We start from the raw sequence: 27,425 nt of genomic DNA, 5'->3' as shown, positions 1-27,425 counted from the left end.
CAGAAGGAATGGCTGGGAAGAGGTGGACCTTAGAGTTTATTGGAGTTCTTGCTGTTGGAATTCATTGAATTCTGGTTTGCAGTTGCAGCAACTGCTCTGCATGTCTTTCCCTGTGGCTAAGGAACAGCTGGCAGACTGCAAGTACAGGAATAACTAGAGGTCATATCTGTCTGACAGTTCATGCAGATGACCTAAGAAGCTGGATGCTCAACCAGCAGCTTTGTGGTTCGACATGGGAAGGGAAGAAGACTGGGTGTGAGCTAAATAGACAAGGCCAGCTTAACCACCAGGCAAACTAGAGTGGCAGTTTCGGGGGGGGGGGGGGGTGCAGCACCAATTATGCACTTTTGCAGGATCATTCTGGAAGACATGGTGTTGGGGTGATCATGATTGTTGAATTTAATTGCCAAAAATGTTTTGAGGGAGGGAAGGGTGATGTATAGACCTAAAAGTTAATTGAATGGGTGCAAAGCTGAAGCTTCCTCTAAAGAGCCTAATACTCTTACACCAGCCCTATAAACTAGGAATCTTGTACGATTACCTATCCAAGATGGTAGAAGAGTGCTAAGGAGAAAGACAAGGAGGGGTACCTTACAAGGTGTTCTGCTGTATGGCTGGCAACTGGGATATATCCTTACCAGTGTGGACAGAAATAACTGGGCAGACTGGAAGCACCACTTGGTCTTTTCTGGGAAGGGCAGCCAAAACATTTTTGTGTCATTTTTTTTCCTGGTTATTTTTCGTTCTGGCATGAATGTTGTCAACAGTGTTCCCATTTTGCAAAGGAGTACACATTGTGGGCCCCGGAAAAGATCAGCACTAAATGAAATTCTAAAAAAGCTGATTGTTATGTTCGGGAGTAGTTAGTCCTTGGGCCACAGTTGTAGGCCTGACTGTGGCAGACAGTTCACCTCTTAGTCCAAATCAAAGGCGATAAAGTAGGTACTCAAAAGCTAGGTGCGACTGGAACTCAGGATTTGGTAAGCTAGGAACTCAGGAACTAGCAAGACTAGAACTCAGGAACAAGCAAGGCTGGTATTCCAAATTGCAAAGGCACTGGAAGAGGGTCTGGGCTTCTGTGAAATATGCCCAGATCCTTGATGTCATCATGGATGTGCCCCTGGGGGTTCCCACCGCTATCCCATAAACTAAGGGCTGCAGCACAATCACGCACCCTAGAAAGGCAGCGCTGAGCTGACGGGACTGAGGCAAGCCGCCATTCCACAGCGACCCTGAACAGAGCAGGAAGCACCGGACAGGAGAAGTCACAGTAAGACTGTGACACTGATTCCCATGCCCAAACTTTAAGTGTCAGTCTTACGGCTCCTGAAACTAGGTGTAAACACTGGCAACCAAGTTGGACATGCAGCGCCAGGATTCTATTAGTACACATGCAATGTTTTAGAATGCCCCTGACATGCCTATAGCCATGCCTCCTTTTGAGATATGCACTATGGGAGGTAGGTACACTGCCTTACAAAACAGTGCGCAGCTAGATGCGCACATAAATTCTACAGGGTGCCAATTAGCTTCAATACTTGGTTGTTAGCATCCAATTATTGATGGTTAACAGCGTTAGCCAATAAAATTGCATGTGCAAACCTGGGTCCCATATATAGAATCCAGGGTATGTGTAAAAAGGTGCACCTTTCTTAAGGAGTGCACACTCTTTTTCCAATAGTATGTGCATGTGTGAACCATCGTGCATACGCACACTATCAGGAAAGAGTGTACCTCTTTAAGAAAAGTGCGCTCTATTATCCACAAATGACATTTCATCACAAACAACAGCGAATCCCTAGTCTTTTCTGCTGTTATCTACTCTAAGTCATTATCTGTGTAATGTATGGAGCTACTGGTGGGGTTTTGTGCAGCAGAAAGTCTCTCCTTCCTGGTCAGCGTTCTTCCTGCTTTTACTGTCTTCATGTAGTACTTAATACTGTGGTAGACAATTCTTGAATAAGTCTGGCAAAAGGAGGCAAGTTATCATTAAGTGAAAATATAAAAGCAAGCGTGAGGTTGAAAAAGGATGTCATGCGGGCTTGGTGGTATGTAGGAGCAGGCTGATGGGAAGTTGGAGGATGTTGAAGTCAAAGAAAATTAATTTAGCAAGGTCCTTAAGAGAGCAACTCTGTATCTGTCTTGCCTTGCAGCTCAGTAATCAAAGACTGTAGGCATTGTAGGATGGAAATGTTTACACTGTGTCCAGCTCATTCATCAGCGATCAAAGCTTCAGCTCCTGGGGGCCTCCTCATAGATGTGAAGCTACATTTTAATAATTTTTGGCTCGTACACAGCCCTTAGACAGAAAAAAACACGCAGGCTTCTTTAGAAGGGCAGGCTGCTGATATCTATTGGTACTGGAGGGAGGGGGGGTACAATTTAATAATTGCACTGGGACTCTGGGTCCTCCTCCCTAAATTTTTCCCTCTCTGGCTAATCTGGAGCTGCAGCAGACAGAAGAGCTTTGCTAAGTGTGCCTGGTATGAAAATTTGCCAACACATTTCAGGCCAGCCAAACAGGGTTGACCCAAGGGTATCTCACATCTTAGGCAAAACTTCAGCCATATGCTCCCCTCTCCCCCCCAGGACAGGTTAAGACCCTACCCCCCCCCCCAGTCCAGCATCTCCCCTTTCCTTATCTAACCCCCATGCTCCAGCATCTCCCCTTCCCTTCTGTGACCCCCCTGCAAGATATTCAGCATCTCATTTCCCCTTCCCTTATACCCCCATGTCCAATATTTTCCTCCCCTTCCCTCTCCTATGCCTGCTGCCATCACTGCCACCCTACCCCCACCTGGGCTGAAATTGCAGAAACTCAGTGTGATATGTGGCCTTGAACACAGGCCCATGCTTAAAGCCTGCAGTGTCTCACCCCCCCCCCCCCCCCCCCCATGCAAAAGTTTCCTTTTGGAGGGAACAGGACAACTGTGGTGACAGCAGCATTAAAGTGCTGCACTCCTGCCTTGCCATCACTCCCCAAATTCCGCTGCCCGAATGCCTAGTTTTCCTAGTGGTAGGGCAGCCAAACAGCTTTTGTATGCATGAATTCATAAGTTCTGAATTTCTTAGGAACTCAATAGGAAAATATCAAAAATACAAATCCATGCGTTCATGGATGCACTTATTCCTGATGGTGCACACATGAACAACATTCACACATGCACACAGTAACAGGAAAGAGTGAAGAAAGCACTGGTCTAACAACCAGAGAACTCTGGTTCAAATCCCAGTAGTGTTCTTGTGATCATAACCCTCCACTGCCTCAAGTACAAACTTACTGTAGATTGTGAGTCCTTTGGGAAACACCTACTAGACCTGAATGTAACTTACGTTCAGTTGCTACTTAAAGGTGGTCCAAAAGAATGCACACTTTTTGCAAATATTGTGCAATATTATTATCGAAGAACCCCCCCCCCCCCCCCCCCCACACACACACACACAAAATGTCACATTTTTTTTCTGCTCGTTTTCATTTGTAACATCATGCAATGGCATGGAGTTCTTCTTTGAAATTTCTTATGCCAAGGCAAACGACAACCCATCCCTACTTCTTTCTTTGTTGTTCCAGCAGTGACAGATCATAACAAGCTCATATGGCAGGTGGCTGGCATATAAATACCAAGAATGGATCTGGTGAGAGAAAAAGAATCAGAGATTCAGCCAAATTGCTTCAGATGTTCAAAGTTTTATTGTAGGCTGAAGGGAAACCAAAGAGGAAGAGTTTTGCTTTAATCTGAAATGAGTTTGATGCACAGAGCTCTTTTCAGAGCAGGGTTATCCACTTCGTATTTCCATATTTATTGTGGTATTCTGTAGAGCTGGAAGGTATTTCCTTCCTTTTCTTATTTGCTTTACAATAATTAGGATTTAGGGGGGTTTTTTTTCATTCCTAAGAGCTTTCAGGCCTGTGTTTCTTCTCCTCTGTAGAAGGGGTGGCTTTAATCTCTCCGAAAAGGTTTTGTCTTTTTACCTCCTACCAGTCTCTTCCCCGGTAAGACAAAGAGCTGTTTACCCGCATAGCCTGGAAGGCCACTGAGAGCTGAAACAAACAGCACAGTGGAAAGTGAATAGAATTCAACATTTCAACATTTTTCCATCTGTCTCAAAACCAATATTGACCCAAACCCCCTGCCTGACTGCTTAAGTCAACCTATTACCAAACAAATCAAGGTTTTGTAGAGAAGGCCCCTAGGAGCTAGGAACAAAGACTTTCCCCAACAGAGTCTTTCCTACTGGGATGATGGAGGTCTAGAATCCCAGGAACCATCCGACCTCTGTTAATGGGTCTGTCTGAGAGGGTTGATTGTGACCCCCTTCTTCTCCTCCCTCTAGGAACAGACTATCCCAACCAGACAAACTCCAGTGAAATAAAGATGAATTCAAGAATTTAGGAACTTCATGACCAGATGCTGGTTTTAGCTGCAGATTGAGTTCTGTTAAGAACTGGAATCAGATTTGTAGTCCAGGTGCCAGGGTCAATGATCAACCAGTGACTCTCTTGGAAAGTGAGGACAATAAGTGGTTATAACTTATACAAAAAACAAACAAACATGGAAATGGATCCCGCAGTCACTCACGGGAAAAAACATTCAGCATAAGGGGATCCTTAACATGCTCATCTTCAAAAGTGGCATATATTATTCAATAAATTTTGTTATTGGTAATACATTCTTACAATATGCAAAAACTTTTATTCATACTGCTATAAAACATTTGCATTTCAAATCCATTATCAAACTAAGGAGATGAAATGAGGGAATCTGATGCACTAAAGATAATCTCATAAATCAATCACTGAGACCTAACCACAGTCTATAACAGCAATATCACAGTTCACAAAAAACCTCAGTTATTAGCAATAAAATCCTCAGGTTTCTGTCCATATTTCGCCACTTGGCTTCCTCAGGAGGAACAAAGTTCACCCAGGACAGAGAGGGAATCCCAGCCAGATCAACATTAATATATTTTGACCTGAAGATTTTATTGCTGATAACTGAAGGTTTGATGAAACCTTTAATCTTTGGAGTTTGAAAGAGGAGGGGGGTTGTATCCCTCATGGGCTTTTTTTCACAAAGTCCTGATCAAGGAAACTTGCTTTTGGATATCACTGAACAAATGATAATACTTTGATTTGTTTCAAGCTACTTCAAGAGATTGAATTTGGAAGCACTAACAGTTTGATCTTCACTGATTTGGGAACATTTTTGCGAACTGTGTTAATGCTGTTATAGACTGTGGTTAGGTCTCAGTGATTGGTTTATGAGATTATCTTTAGTGCATCAGATTCCCTCATTTCATCTCCTTATTTTGATCATGGATTTGAAATGCAAATGTTTTATAGCAGTATGAATAAAAGTTTTTGCATATTCTATGAATGTATTACCAGTAACCACATTTTTTTTAGTTATAATTTATGGTTCTGGTACCTATATTTTGATTTACCCCTGTATTTTTAGATATATCGTTCAATGCAAAAAGATAAGAATCAATTTACATAAGTACATAAGTAATGCCACACTGGGAAAAGACCAAGGGTCCATCGAGCCCAGCATCCTGTCCACGACAGCGGCCAATCCCTTGTGGTCGAGAAGAGGGAAGAAATTTCAGTTTCAGAAGCATGGCTGAATTCTGATTTCAGGCCAGTTTCGGCACCAAAACCAAAATTCAATTGGTCTCTACCCCAAGTCTTCCATGTCTTCAAACTGTCTCCCCTCTTCCATTTAACTGCACTCAGTGTCACAGCCCTCACCCAATCACCTAAGCCCCACTGACCATCCTATTCCAGTTCAAATTCTTAGTCCTCATTATCCCCCACCTAATCCCAAAGCCCCCACACTTCCATCCTACCTGAGTCCTCACTCATAATCCCACCCATTAACTCCTGTCTTTTTCTCCCCTTACATAAGCATCCAAGGTCCCTGCCTTTCTCCCATATCTATATCTCTTCTTTCCTAGCATTTTACTCTGCATTTGCCTTTGCTTCTGGCCTTAAAGATCTATCCTCCTCTTACTTCCTTCAGTCCACAGCTCCCCAGCCTCGCCATCTGCCCCCTTGTTCCATACACATCATATTAAACATCCCAATGCCAACCAGGATGTCACCTCTGTGAAATAGCACTTTACAAAACCAGAACACTGCATCAATGATTTTATGGTGAGAATACTACCCGGAAATTCAGTCTGAGAATTTCTGATCTGATGAAGAAGGGTTATCCTTCGAAAACTAATGAAAAAATGTATTAAGTGAGTCCAATAAAAAAAGGTATCATAGTTTCTTTTATGTTTTGCTTTATTTCTTTTTATTACCTTTAAAAGTAGACTATCACAGCCTCATACTTTACTACTTTAAAAATATGAGAAATTAGCTAATTATGCATGAAAAAGGAGGTAAGAATCCTTCATTTCTTGGCAGGAAATCCACATCCCAGCCATCATAAAAAAGAATCAAGATCCAGCCCAAAATCAGTGTTATACCATTGCCTTGAATTAGTGGCACTCCAGACTGTTAATTGTGAAGGTGATAATGTTCCAGAGTAACCTTTAATGAATTTGATTGGCTTTATGTAATTTCTTTATTTGACATCCTGACTTCTTATTAGAAGTGGGAACTGGGGGACCAGGGGATTTCTTGAACCATTGATGTAAACTATAAAGAGGAATTAACTTGCCCCTGGCATTTTTTTACCCTCTGCTGAGAGAATTTTAACTCTGCAATTTTCTCAAATTGAGAGTCACCTCAGGCAGAGATGATTAACCCAGCCTGGACCCCCCCTGCCAGGACAGGTTCCTCCTCCTGCTCCTCTATTCCTGATTAACCCTTTGGTAGACAGCAGTCACCATGCTGGGTGCAGGCAGGCTGAGCTCAGTGGGAAGAAACACTGCTTTGCTTTGTACTGTGCTACATTTGTAAAACTAAGATAATAGATCTGTGCGCATGGTATGGGGTGAGGGGGGATGGGGGAAGAATGGAGGCAGGGGATTCCCTTTCAAGAAGGCAATTAAAAGTATCCACTTTGTAAATCAGTCACTCTGTCAAACAGGATACAAGTTCTGCAGGAACCAAAATGCACTGTGGAATCTTTAGCGATAGAAATTCCATGTTTGAAGGGGAAGATAAAAGTGCTGGAGGTATACTACCATCCGCCTGATCAGAATGAACAGATGATGAAATGTTAACAGAAATTAGGGAAGGCAACAAATTGGGCAACGTGGAGGGGCATAATTGAACAGGGGCGGCCATCTATAAGGGTGGCCATCTCAAATGATGGCCCCGTTAAGCAGCGTACCCGACTGTATTATCGAAACAAGATGGCCAGCCATCTTTCGTTTCGATAATACAGTTGGGGCCGGGCAAATTTCAACATTTGGGCCACCCTTAGAGATCATCGGCATTAGAGATGGCCGCCATTGTTTTCCGCCGATAATGGAAAATAATGGCGGCCATCTCAAACCTGGCCAAATCCAAGGCATTTGGTCATGGGAGGAGCCAGCATTTGTAGTGCACTGGTCCCCCTCACATGCCAGGACACCAACCGGGCACCCTAGGGGGCACTGCAGTGGACTTCACAAATTGATCCCAGGTGCATAGTTCCCTTACCTTGGGTGCTGAGCCCACCAACCCCCCCAAACCCCACTCCCCACAACTGTACAACACTACCATAGCCCTTAAAGGGTAGCAGGGGCACCTAGATGTGGGCACAGTGGGTTTTGGATGGCTCCCATTTACCACCACAAGTGTAACAGGTAGGGGAGGATGGGCCTGGGTCTGCCTGCATGAAGTTCACTGCAGTACCCACTAAAAACTGCTCCAGGGACCTGCATAGTGCTGTGATGGAGCTGGGTATGACATTTGACACTGGTATAGAGGCTGACAAAAAATGTGTTTTAATTTTTTTTTTTGGGTGGGAGGGGGTTGGTGACCACTGGGGGAGTAAGGGGAGGTCATCCCCGATTCCCTCCAGTGGTCATATGGTCAGTTCGGGCACCTTTTCAAGGCTTGGTTGTGAACAAAAAGGGACCAAGTAAAGTCGGCCAAATGCTCATCAGGGCCGGCCTTCTTTTTTCCATTATCGGCCGAGGCCGGCCATCTGTTAACCTCGCCCCGTCCCACCTTCAGTACGCTGCAGACATGCCCCCTTGAATTTGGCCGGCCCTGCGACGGAAAGCAGTTGAAGCTGGCCAAAATCAGCTTTCGATTATACCAATTTGGCCGGCCTTAGGAGAAGGCCAGCCATCTCCCGATTTGTGTTGGAAGATGGCCGCCCTTCTCCTTAGAAAATAAGAAGGATAGTAAATAATGGTTGATTTAAGTTACGCCACTCCTCAAAAAACCATCACTAGACCCTACCTGTCCCTCCAACTACCGCCCCATCTCCCTCCTACCCTTCCTCTCCAAGACACTTGAGCGCGCAGTCCACAGCCGCTGCCTTGATTTTCTCTCCTCTCATGCCATCCTTGATCCGCTTCAATCCGGTTTTCGCCCTCTTCACTCGACAGAAACAGCACTTTCTAAAGTCTGTAATGACCTGTTCCTTGCCAAATCCAGAGGCCACTACTCCATCCTCATCCTCCTGGATCTATCCGCCGCTTTTGACACTGTCAATCATGACTTACTTCTTGCCACACTGTCCTCATTTGGGTTCCAGGGCTCTGTCCTCTCCTGGTTCTCCTCCTATCTCTCCCACCGCACCTTCAAAGTTCACTCTCATGGATCTTCCTCCACCCCCATCCCCTTATCTGTTGGTGTTCCCCAGGGATCGGTCCTTGGACCCCTTCTCTTCTCAATCTACACCTCTTCCCTGGGCTCCCTGATCTCATCTCATGGTTTCCAATATCATCTCTATGCTGATGACACCCAACTGTATCTCTCCACACCAGACATCACCGCGAAGACCCAGGCAAAGGTATCGGCCTGCTTATCCGACATTGCTGCCTGGATGTCCAACCGCCACCTGAAACTGAACATGTCCAAGACCGAGCTTATCGTCTTTCCACCAAAACCCACTTCTCCTCTTCCTCCACTTTCTATCTCAGTTGATAACACCCTCATCCTCCCCGTCTCATCTGCCCGCAACCTCGGAGTCATCTTTGACTCCTCTCTCTCCTTCTCTGCGCATATCCAGCAGATAGCCAAGACCTGTCGCTTCTTCCTCTTTAACATCAGCAAAATTCGCCCTTTCCTCTCTGAACACACCACCCGAACTCTCGTCCACGCTCTCATTACCTCTCGCCTGGACTACTGCAACTTACTCCTCACCGGCCTCCCACTTAGCCATCTATCCCCCCTTCAGTCTATTCAGAACTCTGCTGCACGTCTCATATTCCGCCAGAACCGATATACTCATATCACCCCTCTCCTCAGGTCACTTCACTGGCTTCCGATCGGATACCGCATTCAATTCAAGCTTCTCCTTCTTACCTACAAATGCACTCAGTCTGCTGCCCCTCACTACCTCTCTACCCTCATCTCCCCTTACGTTCCCGCCCGTAACCTCCGTTCACAGGATAAATCCCTCCTCTCAGTGCCCTTCTCCACCACCGCCAACTCCAGGCTCCGCTCATTCTGCCTCGCCTCACCCTATGCTTGGAACAACCTTCCTGAACCCTTACGCCAAGCCCCCTCCCTGCCCGTCTTCAAGTCTTTGCTTAAAGCCCACCTCTTCAATGCTGCGTTCGGCACCTAACCCTTACCGTTCAGTGAATCCAGACTGCCCCAATTTGACTGCCCCTATCGGACCGACCGTCACTTGTCTATTAGATTGTAAGCTCTTTGAGCAGGGACTGTCTCTCTTTGTTAAATTGTACAGCGCTGCGTAACCCTAGTAGCGCTCTAGAAATGTTAAGTAGTAGTAGTAGTAGTAGTAGTAGGGAAAGTAAGGGGAGATGCTGGACATAAGGGTGGTAGGTAAGGGAAGATGCGATACTGGCATGGGGGAGTGATTGCAAATGGGAGAGGAGATGCTGGGCAATAGTGGGTACAGCCTCAAGCTGCTCCTGGGAGCATATAGCTGAAGGTTCAACTAGAGTACCAAATACATTTGGGCTGACGTGATTTAATGATAATAATTCAGAGGAACTGAAACAAATCTAGTGAACCTGGAATATGTAATAAAGTATATTGACAAATTAAAGAGTAACAAATTATCCAGACTGGATGGTTATACACTTCAGAGCAGTGAAAAAAAAAGGTCCAAAAAATGAAATTGCAGACCTACTACTAATAATTCGTAATCTATTATTAAAATTGTCTACAGCTGATGTTTGGAGAGTGGCCAATGTAAGAGCAGATTTTAAAAGAGGTTCCAGAGGTAATCCAGAAACTAGTCAGTTCCATGAAAAATGGTAGAAATTATTATAAAGAACAAAATTAATTAATTGAACAAGTTAGCCATGATTTAATGAAACAAAGCCAAACATGGATTCAGCCAAGGGAAATCTTGTTTTACCAATCTGCTACATTTTTTTTGAGGGGAGGGGGGAATGTTGGAGGTATGAATAAACATGTGGATAAAAGTGAGCCAGTTGATACAATATATCTGAATTTTCAGAAAGTGCTTGACGATATGCTTCATAGAAATTAAAAAGCTAAGGGATAGGAGGCAATGCCCTGTTGTGGATTGGGAACTGGTTAAAAGACAGAAAACAGAGAGTAAGATTAAACAATTTTCTCAATAAATAAAAGGTGAAGAGAGATGTATTTCAACGAACCTTTTCCGGAGAGGGGAAGGCGGTAGAACGAGAGGACATGAAATGAGATTGAAAGGGGGCAGACTCAAGAAAAATGTCAGGAAGTATTTTTTCACGGAGAGAGTGGTGGATGCTTGGAATGCCCTCCCGCAGGATGTGGTGGAGAGGAAAACGGTAACGGAATTCAAACATGCATGGGATAAACATAAAGGAATCCTGCTCAGAAGGAAGGGATCCCCAGAAGCTTAGCTGGTGGTGGGAGGCAGGGCTGGTGGTTGGGAGGCAGGGATAGTGCTGGGCAGACTTATACGGTCTGTGCCAGAGCCGGTGGTGGGAGGCAGGGATAGTGCTGGGCAGACTTATATGGTCTGTGCCAGAGCCGGTGGTGGGAGGCGGGGCTGGTGGTTGGGAGGCAGGGATAGTGCTGGGCAGACTTATACGGTCTGTGCCCTGAAAAAGACAGGTACAAATCAAGGAATGGTATACACAAAAAAATGGCACGTGTGAGTTTATCTTGTTGGGCAGACTGGGTGGACCGTGCAGGTCTTTGTCTGCCGTCATCTACTATGTTACTATGTAAGGATGTATACTAGGACCAGTGCTATTTAATATCTTGATAAAGGATTTGAAAATGAGAATGAGTGAGGTGCTCAGATTTGCAAATGAAGGAGCAGTTTTCAAAGCTGCTACATCACAAGCAAACTGTGAGAAAATGCAGGAGGATTTTGTGAGACTGGTAGACGGGGCATTCAAATGGCAGATGCCAGTTCAAAGTGATGCACACAGAGAAGAATAGCCCAAACTCTATTTTCAAATCCAAGCGAGCGCATTAGTCTGATGCACTGTTATAGCAATAGTCACTTCCAGTCCTCAAGGTGCACATATGGGTCTGGTTTTCAGGATGTGTCTAATAACTATGCATACACAAAAAAAATATAACAAATGGGACTTGATCTTAACAAATAAGCACCTGACCCACACTGTAAAACAATCAAGCAAATAGGTCTTGGTGTCAAACTTGCACAATAAATTTTAAAAATTGTAATTTTTATAATGATACTAATATTCATTTAAATATTTATAGTGTTTTCAGAACGATGTTCTCCCCAGAAAGGAAGCAACCAACCTACCCAACATCACAAACTAAAACTGTTATAAGCATAGGAGCCGACTCTGTGGGTGCTGTGGGTGCTTGAGCACCCCCAGTATTGAGAAAATTCCATATATGTGTCAAGCGAAGGGTTATTTCCACTGGGCTTAGCACCCCCAATAATTTTGAAAAGTTGGCTCCTATGGTTATAAGTTCATGTAAATAACTTCAAAGGTCGATACAACAAATTTTGACCAAAGCCAACCTTGATGGGGTGATTTCATATAAAAAGTACACATTTTTGTATTGTGAATTTCCTGTAGTAATTTTTATTTATTTTATACTTAAAATTCATAAATCTAAGGAACATCCGCCTGGTCATCCAATTGTTTTGGGCAGGGGATCCTTGTGGGAGCCCTTGTCCCAATCTCTTATTTACAACCTTTAGTAGTGAATGCTCCTTCTTACGTATGGGATTCAATTCACTTGATTCAATTTTTGCAGTCCTTCGACAATATGGTCAATGATGATATCATTTTGGTCACTTTAGATGTGACCACGTTATATACTAATGTTCCCCAGGATCAGGCTTTGCAGTTAATATATCAACATCTACAACAGCTGGATTTATTATTGGCTAAAATCAATTTATTGACTTCATTGGCTGAACAGATAATTTTACATATTTTAATTTTTGACAATATTTTTTTTACAAATTAAGGGCCCTGTTCACTAAGGGCTAAGCGCATGCTAAAATTAGCATGCGCTAACATTAAAGACAAGTGTGTCTTTAATGTTTAGCGTGTGCTAATTTTAGCACACACTAAAAATGCTAGCATGCTTTAGTAAACAGGGCCCTAAGGGTGTCAACAATGGGTGCTATGGTAGCTCCCTCAATTGCCTGTTTATATATGCAATAGTTTGAAGATTATATAGTCTTCAACTGAGGGGAGAAATGATAGAGGTATATGTTTCAACAATTTTTATTACGAAAATTCAACATAATACAATAATAAATTCTGGTGTAGATTATAGACAGAAATTTACAACCTCAATTATTCTGCTGTAAGACAAAGTCATCAATCAATATTCTTCTAAGTACTATTTACCCACACCTATTCCATCTTCTACCTATTAATTCCGCCCCCCCTTTTTTTTACTCCCCCTAACCCTTCCCCCCCCCCCGCCTCCCATCTTCCTATTTTCATGATAGAGGTATATAAAATGAGTGGAGTGGAACAGGTGGATGTGAAGCGTCTGGTCACGCTTTCCAAAAATACTAGGACTAGGGGGCATGTGATGAAACTACAGTGTAGTAAATTTAAAACAAATCGAAGAAAATGTTTCTTCACCCAATACATAATTAAACTCTGGAATTCGTTGCTGGAGAACGTAGTGAAGGTGGTTAGCTTGGCAGAGTTTAAAATGGGGTTGGACAGTTTCCTAAAGGACAAGTCCATAGACCACTACTAAATGGACTTAGGAAAAATCCACAATTTTGGGAATAACTTGTATAAAATATTATACATTTGGGTAGCTTGCCAGGTGCCCTTGATCTAGATTGGCCGCTGTTGGGGACAGGATGCTGGGCTCGACGGACCTTTGGTCTTTTCCCAGTATGGCATTACTTATGTACTTATGGAAACATTTTATAGAAGACATCATTTTGATACGGCAGGGTGACCAGTCTACATTGCAACAATTCTTGATTATGTTAACCAATGTAATCCACATATCAAGTTTTCTTCATGTATAGGGGGCATGTAATTCAGTTCTTGGGCATTACTATATATGGATCATCATTTTGAGACAACTATTCATCAGAATGAAACAGACCAGAATACCTTACTTCATTATCGTAGCCATCATCCCAGAAGTCTGAAGGAGGGCAACCCTGCGGATCAGTTTTTGAGATTGAGACAACTGTGTTCATTGAAGGATGCATTTAAGATTGAAGTCAAAGTAATAAGTGAAAAATTTCTTCAAAGAGGTTATCCCACCAAGATTAAGCAAGCCTATAAGCGAGCTTTTCATGCCAATTGTGATTGGCTGTTGCAATCAGAGGACAATGGAGCCAAACCCCTTGGTATGCATTATTCTATATTCATTGCGGGCAATTCAAGAAGATTATTCATCTGTCCGGTATTCTCCCATAAGACAACAGTCACTTATCGCAAACCTAGAAATATGGGGGAGATGCATTTTAACCGGTTTCGGGTGCCCTCATTACCTCTAGCGGTGTGACTGGGTCATTATAAACGTGGTCATTGCATCTATTGTAAGTTTGCTTTGGAAACAGCTTATTTTTGACATTCTACTAAAGGTTTTGAATTTAAAATGGGTTCAGTGAGTAACTGTGAAAAACTCTATTTATTTAATCCAGTGCCCTTGTGGCTTATTGTATATTGGCCGCACTACCAGGAAGATTAAGCTGAGGATAAGTCAACATTTTAGTAATATAAGACTTCAGCAGATTGAGGCTCCTCTTGTTGAACATTGGCTGCAGGCTCAGCACAGAATTGATGAGTTTGCAGTTCACAGTATTACTTAATATTCAGTTTGCCCAGAGGCGGCAATGTAGCTCGTATTTTACAAATCAAGGAACAGTGCTTCATTTTTCAATGGGATACCATGCATCCACATGGACTCAATAAGGGAGTAGCTTGGTTTTCTCTGAATTAAAGGTCAGATTTGGCTTTATTTTTCTTTTTTCAGCCATTGGAAATTACTTGTGGACATGATATCATCAGGATGAGGCCCCCCAATATAAAAGGGTTGGCGTTTTTGAGCCGTTAACTCATCAGACCATGGGGTATGCTCGTCCTAGCGATTGCTGTTTAAATAAGTATAATTAATTCATTTGTATTTTTGTGATATTTTCAGTTATATATTTAAAAATATTTATTAATCGAAGAGTTATTTTGGCATTTTGTGATATTGCTCAGACTTAATATTTTTGTATGATTGCAGGGATTTCTTGTATCCCCCTGAAGAAGCAATAATGTGAAACACAGCTTGTCTTGGGGACTAAGGAACATTTTAATGGGACAGTTCAACACTTCAGAGGAGAAAGAGCAACAACCTTTTATCAGCTTTCGGATTTAGTGTCATACTGTGCAGTGGACCTTATGACTTGATTACCAGATAAGTTCATTGCATCAAAAAAATGTGTTTCTATTGAGTGGAATTGGATCAGCATCTTTGACAATAGAGGTGGACTTGTCTGGACATTTTCCCCACTCTATTTTAACTTTTAAGTTATTTACATTAACTCAAAACACTTTTGGTGTGCAATGATGGGTAGGTTGCTTGCTTCCTTTCTGAGGAGCATGTGGTTCTGAGCACACTTTATTTATATATATATATATATATATAATATATATATATATATATATATATATATATATATATATATATTTAAATATTAGTATCATTATAAAAATTACAAAAAGAGTTTTTTTTTTATTTATTGTGCAAGTTTGACACCAAGACCTATTTAATAAATATGAAATATATTTGCATTAAGGCAGTATGCATACAGATCTAATCATGTATACGCATTACAGGTATTCCAAAATCCCAACGTGTTTGCAGCCATCAAGGGATATTTATAAATATGTATTTATTTTATTACTGCCTGAAAGCCATCAAAGCAGTGTATATTTAGGTATAGTGAGTATTTTTCTACCCTGGGGGGGGTTCGTAGTCTGTACCTGAGACAATGGAGAGTTAAGTGACTTGTCCAAAATCGCAAGATGCTGCAGTGGGACTCCCTGGCTCTTAGCTCACTGCTCTAACCATCAGGCTACTCCTACACTCCACTAGCAATAGCATTCTAGCCACATTGGATTTCATTTTCTACTCACATCTGTAAGCTGAGTATAGGCCCTTTTACCCCCAAAACAAATTACATAGAAAGGTTCAAGTTATTTTGGTCACTTGTCACAGGATGCAAGTTCAGCATCTGTGCCAAGAAATACATTTGTTCTTGTGTTGATGTTCTCAGAGAATCCCATGATGGAGAAGGTAGAAAAATGACAACTGGAGGGTTATGTTACTTAACCCTCCATTACCCCATGTAAGCCGCATTGGCATGAGTGGGAAAGCGCGGGGTACAAATGTAACAAAAATAAAAGGCACAATGAAAGCTCATTTGCTTTGGAGAAATCAATGAGATTCATGACTATGTAACAAAAGTCTGGGAATGGAAATGCAAAACATTTAGACATTAAAAATGTATTTCCAACAGTTGTCTCACTTGGTTTTGTTGTATAACTGGGAACACAAGTGAAGTGTTACCTAGAAGCGATGTATCCTGAAAAAAATATATATATCCTTGAAAGCCTCCTACTAAGGTACTGACTATTCACTATAACAGAGAGAAGCACTGTGTGGCCCAATGGTTAGTGCAATAGCCAGAGAACCAAAGGAACTGAGTGATCTCAATGCAGCTCTTTTGACTCTGTATATAACATCCCATACACTTTCCTTTCCTCATAGGACTCTGCCTCAATGAAATATAAAAAGAGAATAAGAAGGAAAAGTCCTTAGGTTGAAGTGTTGAGGGCAGTTCTTCCCTTTCTGCTCTTTTGGCCTCCCCCCCCCCCCTTAACTCCACCTACTTGTACAGGAGGTTGTGGGATGGGGAAGGGAAGTGGAAATAGAGACACAGTAGAATTTGGGGGCACTCTTTAAGGGGAATAAGAGATAGAAGCAGACAAAAGTCTGCCATTTTGTATTTCTCTACAATGGATCCTCACCTTCACATGGTAACACATTAATGTAATACTATACAGTGGAAGCTATGTCTACTATTGAGATAGACATGAGGAAGCCGCTGTTTGCCCTGGGATTGGTAGCATGGAATGTTGCTATTGTTTGGGTTTCTTCCAGGTAATTGTGATCTGGATTAGCCATTGTTCAAAACAGGATATTGGGCTACATAGACCATTGGTCTGACCCAGTATGACTATTCTTATTTTCTTTGCCAATTTGGAGAAGTGGGGAACCCAAACCATAGATGTTGTAAGTGCTTCTGGGAAGCAGCAGGATTCACCAGGTGAACCTGCTGTGATCATGCTGAGTGGGCAAGAAGCACCCTTCCCCCATTACAGGCAGGCAGAGAGACAAATGGGGGACACCACAGTTTGCGAGATGGCTTAGTAGAACCACCTCCTGGAAAGCCATAGAGACAAGTCTGGCCCAGCTGGCTCTATGGTGGGCAAAAGAAGGAATAGTCTAACTGATTCATGGTGGGCCAGGGGAAAAACACATATTAGCATTAGTTTGACTCAAGTGAAACTTTTGGTTGTATTGTATTTCTGGGGTTTAGACAAAAGGGGCAAGAGTTGGTTCTTGGACAACATGCAACATACCTGCTTCCTCTGCAGTGACTTACGAGTCCATCACAACTCATTTGATGGTGGATGCTGACACCCTGCAATCCTTACAGTGGCTTTTCCTCAAATTAGTCTAGTTCTGATGTTCACTCGAGTTTTATTCCCTACATCAAACCACCACAAACCAAGACCACAATCCCCATTCTCTACAGTCTTCACTCATCCAATTCTCCCTAACAATATCTCATCCTGGGCACTCTTAAATCTCCTGTCTTCTCCTACTCCCTTCTCTTATCTCAGCTGGGGATATTATCTAAAATCTGGCACTCCAAGGCAATTCTCTCATCACATCTGTGGTCTTGATATTGTCTTGGAAGTTGTTTGCTGTCTCAGACTGTGAATTTACTTGTGGACCCCTACCCCCTTCTTAACTGTTACAAACTAAACTGCAACTCACTTTGCAGGCTTGTCAGTGGCAGGTCCACTTTTATGGAATGCATTGCCAACAGAGGTCACATCAGAATGATTGTTGCTAATTTAGGAAACATTTAAGGCACGTCAATTTAGAGAAACATTTGGTTGCATAAGAATTTCTTTTACTTTATTTTTATTGATTACTGGAATGAGATGCTATATACAACAAAAAATAAAACGTTAAAGCATTTTAGTTGATGTTTGCAATGTTTTTATGGGTGTTTATTGTGAACTGCATTGAATGCTTTTAATCACGTTTGTGGTATATATGTTTTTAAATAATTATCTCCAAAATACAAGCACCTGGGTGCCCTACTATGTTACTAGCTAGGATACCAGCTCTCCAAATCAGACTCCTTTTCTGACTCAAAAAAGGTAAACCATCCCTGTGCCAACAACTCCACCAGCTGGGTATCAATTGAATAGGCCATGCCTTTGTCTTATCATCCTCCAACTTCAACATTTGGCTCAGATGCACTGCTACAATACTACAAGCCGAAACAAATCAAGCACATTACTAGAGAACAAACATCTTATTCTCTCCCAAGAATCAACTAAAGGGGAGGGGGTAGGAAGGAATATCTCAGCCCTCAGGTGAGGAAAAGGCTGGCCCACATTTCTTATCGTATTTAAGCACACACTCCCCACCCCATCACATCTGCTGTTTACCATCTTACACAATTCCAATTGCAACAGACAGTCAACTGCATTGGCTTGTAAAAGGGAGCAGAGTATCAAAAAATTAGATTGAGTCCACTAGACAGAGAATATATATGTAAACCACTTTGGTTGTACCACAGAAAGGTGGCATACCAAATGCATGACCTATACCACCCATACCCATTTCTCTCAAAATTAAAACTGGTCACTCCTGTCTCTTCACTTTCCTGGCATTGTTCTTCCCCAGTTTTGTTTCACCTCTTCTACCCACCCTGGCATCCAGTCCCAGTGGCTGCTACATGGCCCAACTGTCTCATTTATATAAGCTAATTGTGTTCATGTTGTTGTTACAGAAGATAGCTATATGGAATACCTTAACTTGCAGCCTGCAAGAGAAGCAGCGTCCTATTAAATCCAGATCAACTCATCAAACCACTCTAAGTTTACCCGGTGTAAGTGCACAACTGTAACCCCACTTGCCTCAATCAACTCTTAGTCCCTAATAAGGCATCTGCAGTTTGTTAGATCTTTAAAACAGAGTTCATGTGATTGTTTAAAGCTGGAGGGGGCCGGATTAAGGTAAGCACTTAGATGCAAAGCAGCAATAACAGACTGACTTCTGGCTGTTTCCCAGAGCTGAACTTTCTTAGACATCTCTCTGTGGAAGGTGGGGCGCTCAGGGCTGTATGCCTCTATTATGCCTGCAACCTGACCTAGCAGAGACACAATGATGTCAGTGACAGTGGGTGGGCTGGGAGCAGGGCCAGGGCAGTTCCTTCCCAGAGCTGAACACAGGCTGTTCCCACCTGTCTAGGAATGCTGGGTGTTTGGGGGGGGGGGGGGGGGGGGAGAGGATTCCAGCCAGGGACTAACTGATGCAAAGCAGGCACTAAGTGATGGTTGCCCAACTAAACAGAAAAGACTAGACACACAAACCTTATTTCTACAAATGCAGACAGAAATCAGTTCTGTCATTTACCCATAAGACGCATCTCTCCCGCTCCCTGAGCCCTCCTTACACAGATGCAGGGAGACACACTACACGAGTAGCTTCTGTAATAATTGTCAGGCACCTACAGTAGGAAAACAAATGTTCAAAACCAGGACCGAGTCTCGCTCCTGGCACTTGATAACTTGGCAACTCTACAGTGTGTACCACATTTTCCAACAGACAATTTGGATTTTGTGCATGCCTTTTCAGTAGTTACAAATTACACCGACATACAGCAACTATTTCCTCATTGCCAGAGATCTTCCAAATACAATCTAAGTTTATACCCAAGGAAGAATTAAAGGTCCCTTTCACAATAAAACAGTAGAGCTACCGCAGCACTAGCACACACCAATGCAGCACTTTCACCAGCCTACCATGGGATCCAGCAGTAGTGCCGCCCCCACCACATACCATTTCCAGTGCAACAGGAAATTGTTTTTATTTTTAGCACTAGCGGCTTAACCAACAGTAATCGGACAGGGTGGGTTACTATTGGTTTAGTGTAGGAGCCCTTACCACCTCCTAAATAGGAGACAGTAACTGCTCCCCCAGGAGATGTCCATGTGGCCTTTGTACATACCGCATAGCCTTTTCCTTTTTTTCTGCCTTGTACCTGCTGTGGTAAAAGGGTCCTCAGCCTGCAGCAAATCCACATGCAGACACCATCGCAGGGCCCCTTTTACTACAGCTTGGTAAAAGAAGCCATAAGTGACTTGGCCAAGGTCACAGAGAGCATTCCAGGTGGAATTTGAATCCCAGCTTCCCCGTGTCTCAGCCTGCTACTCTCTCACTGGTGTAGAGTTTGAGCTCCAGGGTAGGACCTTTGTAGAGGAACCGAGCTTGGACAAACTACATCATATATTTATCCATCCCAGTGTTTAAGCTCCAGCCTGCCAGTCAATTGCCATTCAAGACAAGTGCCCAGCTTCTTGTGTGCATAAACTTAGATGAACAGCATGCAAATCACATGCAAATGAATTGAATTGGGAATTTTGCTCGATGTAAAAACCATGCTGAATTTTGACTCCGTTTTTTTTTTTCTCTTTCCTTCAGCAAATCTGTACTTGATTCAGCTGCTACTGAAAACAAGGTGCACTGAATCCAAATAACCAACCAACTCAGGGAAGAATTGGAAAAGGTACAGCGAAGGGCGACGAAAATGATAGTGGGGATGGGACGACTTTCCTATGAAGAGAGGCTGAGAAGGCTAGGGCTTTTTAGCTTGGAGAAGAGACGGCTGAGGGGAGATATGATAGAAGTGTATAAAATAATGAGTGGAATGGATCGGGTGGATGTGAAGCGACTGTTCACGCTATCCAAAAATACTAGGACTAGAGGGCATGAGTTGAAGCTACAGTGTGGTAAATTTAAAACGAATCGGAGGAAAATTTTTCTTCACCCAACGTGTAATTAGACTCTGGAATTCGTTGCCGGAGAACGTGGTACGGGCGGTTAGCTTGACGGAGTTTAAAAAGGGGTTAGATAGATTCCTAAAGGACAAGTCCATAGGACCGCTATTAAATGGACTTGGAAAAATTCCGCATTTTTAGGTATAACTTGTCTGGAATGTTTTTACGTTTGGGGAGCGTGCCAGGTGCCCTTGACCTGGATTGGCCACTGTCGGTGACAGGATGCTGGGCTAGATGGACCTTTGGTCTTTCCCAGTATGGCACTACTTATGTACTTATGTACTTATGCAGGAGCAGCAGGGTCATTTGAGGTGGAATGCAGCAGCTCACCTCACAGCACTCATGCCCCCACATCGGCCCAGTAGTCACCCTCATACCAAGACTATTAGTACTACCTGGGCCAGGGAGGCATTCAGTGGTATCCCTTCTCATCATTGCCATCAAGCACTATCATTGTACATCTCTGAGGACCTCCCTGGCACAGGAGTGCCCTCAGGGTCCCCTGGCTTGATGTGTACCCTGGAGCAGACAGACCCAGAGGGGGGGGGGGGGGGGTCAGGGCACCTGGCCTTTTTTTTTGTCGCTCTCTCAGTAGAAGTCAATCCCCACTCACAAACTGACAGAAGATATTTTACTTAACCATCATCAAACCACTGTAGATTATCACAGTAGTATGTGCTGTTTTTTTTTTTCTCTTTCAGCACACACTTTTTAATGCTATAGTAATTTGTATGCCCACTCGTTTACTGCATTGGGAGTAAATGGATTTTAATGCATGGTAAAATGACGTGCACTGAAAGTTACACATCTGCCTACCAGCTGACGTTTTTCTGGGCGGAGTAATGTGACCTGCACGTCACTATCTCCAATCAAAAGCAAGTTGAATCTTATTTAAACTGAGTAGCAGCGGCGCTCGTGCCGCTGCGGCGCGCGCGTCGGGTGCGCGCCGGAGGAGCGCACCTGAGGAGCAGGTACGCTCCTTAGGTGTGCTCCTTGGGGTGTGTGACAGGGGAACAAATAATGAAGCTTTTTGTCTTCATCTGGCTGTGCCTCTGGAACACTAAATTACTGCTTTTAATAGCACCTGAGGGTATGCAGAATACAGCATATATCCCAGTACAATGGAGTTGGCGTGCAAATCAGAATACCTTGTCTTTTTGTAAGGATAACAACTTCCGTTATTTAACGCCAGTCACCTTAAATAATAATATAGTTCCAGATAGTGCTCTCCCACTATCTTCTTTATCTGTAGCCTTAATTAATTGTAGATCTCTTAAGAGCAAGTTTACATATATTTTGGACCTTTGTAACTTATATCAACTTGACTTATTTGCCATTACAGAGACATGGCTTTTATCAGGGGAAGAATCTTATCTCTTTCAATGTCTACCCTCAGGTTATTCGGTCAGTTATTCGTCACGTGTATGGAGAAGAGGTGGGGGGTTGGCTCTAATATTTAAATCGGACTTTAAGGTTCAGGAAATCAGAGATCACAGACTTTCTTATCCTGAACTTCTTTTATTAAAATTTAGTACAGCTAGGTCTACTTTTCATGTACTACTTTACTACTGTGCTCCGTCCACTACGGCAGTGGGGTGGGACCACATCTATCAATCACTTGCAGATGCTGCAATCAGGTTCCCAAATCTTTTAATATTAGGTGATTTTAATGTTCATCTAGATGACAAATTGAACCCGCGTTCAGCTAGATTTTCAAATTTTTTACATGATATTGATCTAAAACAACATGTGAATGGATCAACTCATATCGCGGGTCATACATTAGATTTGGTAATGACACACAAATTGGATGAAGTAAAATGTTCAAAAATCGTACTAACTCCGATATCTTGGTCAGACCATTACCTTCTTCAATTCTACTTATTAATACCACAGTTATTACATAATGATGAACCAGCTCAAATCAAAACCAGAAGTCTAAATAAAATCGATTTGACATCTTTACCTTCTTTAGCAAATAAGTTCCCACTAAATTTTGATACACACCCAATAGATGACCAAATCAAAATATGGAACCAAGTTCTTTCAGCAGCCCTTGACGATATTGCACCGGAAAAAACAATTAATATAACAATGAAACGTTCCCAACCTTGGTACCATCCAGGATTAAAATTATGTAAACAACAGGTACGTAGAGCTGAACGCCAATGGCGTAAGCATAAGACCGCAGAATTACAAGAAAAGTGCAAACAGTGTAAAAAATACTATTTATCACAATTAAAGGATGCTAAAACTACGTACTTCTCAAAAGAGATAAAAGAAGCAGCCAGTTCCCAGAAAAAACTGTTTCAAATTATGAAACGTTTGACAACAATAACTAACGAAAAGAGAGAATCGCCTACTATTGACTCTGAAACTCTAGCAAAGTTCTTTAGCTCTAAAATCGAGAAACTAAGAGCCCTCTTCCCAAGGGTACCAAGGCTCGGTCATTCTGACAACTCCCCAAGTTCACAACTATTGGTACCTTGGAAGGATTTTGAAATTCCGTCTGCCGAATCATTATATACCTTGGTTGCAGGTTTATCTCCTACTTATAGTTCGTTGGATCCTATACCTTCTGCATGGTTGAAAAAACACTCGCTAGAAGTCCAGCAGTTTATGTACTCAATTGTCATGTTGAGCCTTTCTGATGGGATAGTTCCCACTATTTTGAAAGAAGCGCTAGTAAAACCTAGTCTAAAGAAAGCCTCATTGGATCCCTTATTACCTTCTAACTATAGACCAGTCTCTAATCTTCCTTTTCTATCCAAAGTTATAGAGACAGTAGTATTTAGACAGTTGCAAACTTATGTAGATTCAAAAATTTGTTACATCCCAGACAATCGGGTTTCAGGAAAGGTCACAGTACAGAGACTATTCTGACTTCACTGTTAAGTGAAATCCATGCAAAATTAGAACTCGGTTATATTGCCCTGGTAGTTTCATTAGATTTGTCTGCGGCCTTCGACCTAATCAATCACAACTTACTCATTGATAGATTGAGTGAGATTGGTATTTCAGGGACAACTATGAAATGGTTTATATCCTTCCTAACGAATCGTTCATTTAAAGTAGTTCAGCAGCAATCCTGTTCTAGATCCTACAACTTATCATGTGGAGTTCCTCAGGGCTCGGTCTTATCTCCACTACTGTTCAACCTATACATCAGTCCCCTGGCGCTCCTCATTCAAACAATGGGTATCAGTTTTTACTCATATGCAGATGATTTTCTGCTTATCCATTATGTTAGACCATCGAACATAGATCTTACACCCATTCAAATATGCTTGGATAAAGTAGCAGACTGGTTGACAACACATCAGCTGGTACTGAACCCGGATAAGACTATAACATCTTGGATAGTAGGGCAAGGCACATATCCCTCTGTGGTACCTATGCTATTTGGTCAGAATATCCCAACAGTTAAGTCTTTTAGATATCTCGGGGTCATTATTGATTCCGCATTGACCTTTGAGGAACAAGTATCCGATGTAGTGAAAAAAATCTCTCTTTCATCTGAGACGGCTTCGGTCAGTCAGAAATTCAATAAGTAAGGACTCTCTTAAAACGCTGACATCGGCATATATTACTTCACGTTTAGACTACTGTAACATTGTATATGCTGGGATTACTCAAGCAAACTTAAAGCGATTACAAAGAATTCAAAATACAGCAGCACGTATGATCTGTAGGGCCCGGAGGGATGATCGAGCAACACCTTTTATTGCATCATCTGCACTGGCTCCCGGTCGAAGCAAGAATAAAGTTAAGGCTCTTGTCCTGACACACAAAGCCTTTCACACATTAAACCCTAGCTACTTGTCGAATTTAACAATCCCCTACACCGCTATGCGAACTCTCAGATCCCTAACAGATAACAGGTTAGTCATTCCCCCTCTTACTAAGGCTAGGTGGGAATCTACACGGAGATCGGCTTTTTTCTACCTGTCACCCTCCCTTTGGAATAGCCTTCCAAAGGAGATCAGATTAGAGAAATCTTATCTCCATTACCGAAAACCTTTCTCTTTATAAGCTACGTAGAACAGAACTTAGCATAATGAGATAAGGTCAAAAAGACAAAGAAAAATGGGATAGCTTAACTGGATATTAGATTTTTAACTTGTATTGATTTATTATGTAGTTTATCTTGATTGCTGTGCTTTCCTGTCATGAATGGAATTCCTATGTCTGTTTATTTGTATATACCAATTTTTATATATATGTAAACCGTTCTGTTTTGCAGATGCAATAAGATACGGTATATAAATTAACATAAATAAATAAAAATAAATAAAAATAGGGGTAGCTTTAGGTCTTAACTTGAAGAGCCTGGGTGTGTAATAACTATCTGTGAACTGTAGGACCCTGGCTGCCACCTGATGGAGACATTACAACAACAGCTTAGTCAGAATTACACATCCCATGCTTTGGCTTCCAGATTACTGAAGTTTACTCAGGAGTTTATAGGTAATACAGTGAGTGTTTCATATTAAACATTCTTGGGGGGAAAAAAAAACTGATGCAAATATTTCTAAAAACTGTGAGAAAAACAAAATTTATCGCCACAGCAGAGCTGCTATATTACCCAGTTCCAGGAAAAAGATATTTAGGCCAGTCCCTGCTTTTACATACAACAATCCAAAGCTACTAATTCCTGACATACTGAAATTGTTAATGCAAGCTATAATGCATCAGATAGTGTTAGAAATCCAGGAGCAAACAGGCTGCTGGCTGCCTGGAATGACCTCTCAGGGGTGACAGAGGCAAAAACAGTAAAGAATTTAAGAAACACCAAGACAAGAATAGATTATGCCTAGAGATGAAGGGGAAAGTCAGAGATTGATTGGGATGGAGTGGAGGAGTGGCCTAGTGGTTAGGGTGGCGGACTTTGGTCCTGGGGAACTGAGCTCGATTCCCAGCACAGGCAGCTCCTTGTGACTCTGGGCCAGTCACTTAACCCTCCATTGCCCATGTAAGCTGCATTGAGCCTGCCATGAGTGGGAAAGCGCAGGGTACAAATGTAACAAAAATAAAAAACCTATGACACTATTCCAGGAACTACATCAGGCAGACTAAATGCATCTTAGCTCCTTCCTAGATTACTTATTATAGAAGTGGTTTTTGTGATGTAAAACTGCCTTTTACTCTGTGACTCAATAAAGATATTAAAAAAAAAAAGTTTACTAGAAAGCAGAAAGACTTCAGAATATGAACACTTCATATTCTGAAGTCTTTCTGCTTTCTAGTAAACTTGGAGTATGGGGGTAGTCCCACCCCTACCAAACTTCCTAAACCATATCTGTTTGCTGACTCATTTGGAAATTGAATAATCCCTATGTCAGGATACACAAATGAAGCAACTCAGCTTTAAGACTGCAGAGTAACAATCTTCTCTCTCTACTCTGCCCTACATGTCTCTCTATAATTAACTTTCTGCTTTCCCTATACCAATATGGTTTATCTGATTATAAACCACCATGACAGCACTGGCATTGCTGGTGTATCGAATATTAAAACTTGGAGACTACACTTGTTTTGGAGAGCCTATGTAGTTTCCAACTAGGACTGCTCAAGTGACACTGCTGCAATTGGCCATGGTGTCATATCCCTGTCAGCACAGAAGGTGGCAGCATGGAGCCAGTATTGTACATTACAATTCAACTCAGGGCTAACACTAAGGGAGTTTCTCTGAAACTGCCACTGCTTCTACAGAAAAAGGAAGAAATGGTGAGATATTTTCTCTTTCAATTTTTTTTTACTTTCAATTGTTTTACTTTGGCAACCCACAGAAATTAGAATGCTTATAAAGTTAAATCTGGATTTGAGATTAATTGCCTTTCCAAATCCCAGCAAGATAACACTCAAACACAGTGGGTATTTCCCTACAATCTGTTGCCAAGTTACCCAAATCCAAGAGGGAGACTTTTTAGACAGTCCTGCCTTTGACTTTACATCCCAAAGCAGTGGGGTACTTGTAGTCCCTGATTCTACCAACTGAAATCAGTGCTGCAGGTCTCATAATGCACATGGATGAAGTTGGTATAACGCCAGGACTTGCCTAATATCGCCCTCCCAGAACTGGGTAAATTGGAAACTGCACAGATCTTCCAGGGTCTGTCATTAGGATTCAGCATCAGAACTAAGAGCCTGCTTATGCTGTCAGCTTTTATGCCGTAAGCTTTGATCTGAAGGTCAAGCAAAGTTGGAAGCCATGCTGCTAAGAACTTGGCTGCCAAGGATCTGAAAATAGTTTCTCCTGCTTCTACTCTCAAGGCCTTCCACCCAATCAGCTTACATTTTACTCTTAGGTTAATTTTTAGATTAGCATAGCAGCTGCTGTCAAGTCTTTGAGATCATTATTAAGTGTCTTCAGAGAAGCCCTATGATTCTTGTCTGAGAAGCTTACTTATGCAACTTTATCCACTATCACAAAGTTTTATACCAGTAACATCTTTTCAGAGAGGATTTCTGTAACTTTTTGTTATAGAGATGGTGTCATGGTCTACTCTTGATCCCTGGATAGTTTTCACCCTGACTAGGCAGAAACCACCTTATAGAGGAAGCAAGGGTGGGTCCTGAGGATGGCACAACTGTGGTGAAGCAGCATACAAATAGGTCACAGCAGTTTCTAGCTCACCAACATGTCTAGCCACAGCAATGGGAATGAGGAAAAGGGCCTTCCAAATGAGGAACTTGAGGGGTGCTTTCCCTGGCATCTAAGGAGGCAGAATGAATTCTGTAGGACAGTTTAAAATCCTACGCTGAAGGGG

The sequence above is a fragment of the Microcaecilia unicolor genome, chromosome 13 (genome assembly GCF_901765095.1).
Source record: "Microcaecilia unicolor chromosome 13, aMicUni1.1, whole genome shotgun sequence".
In the NCBI taxonomy this organism is placed as follows: domain Eukaryota; kingdom Metazoa; phylum Chordata; class Amphibia; order Gymnophiona; family Siphonopidae; genus Microcaecilia; species Microcaecilia unicolor.
Note: the sequence above shows the minus strand (reverse complement) of the source record.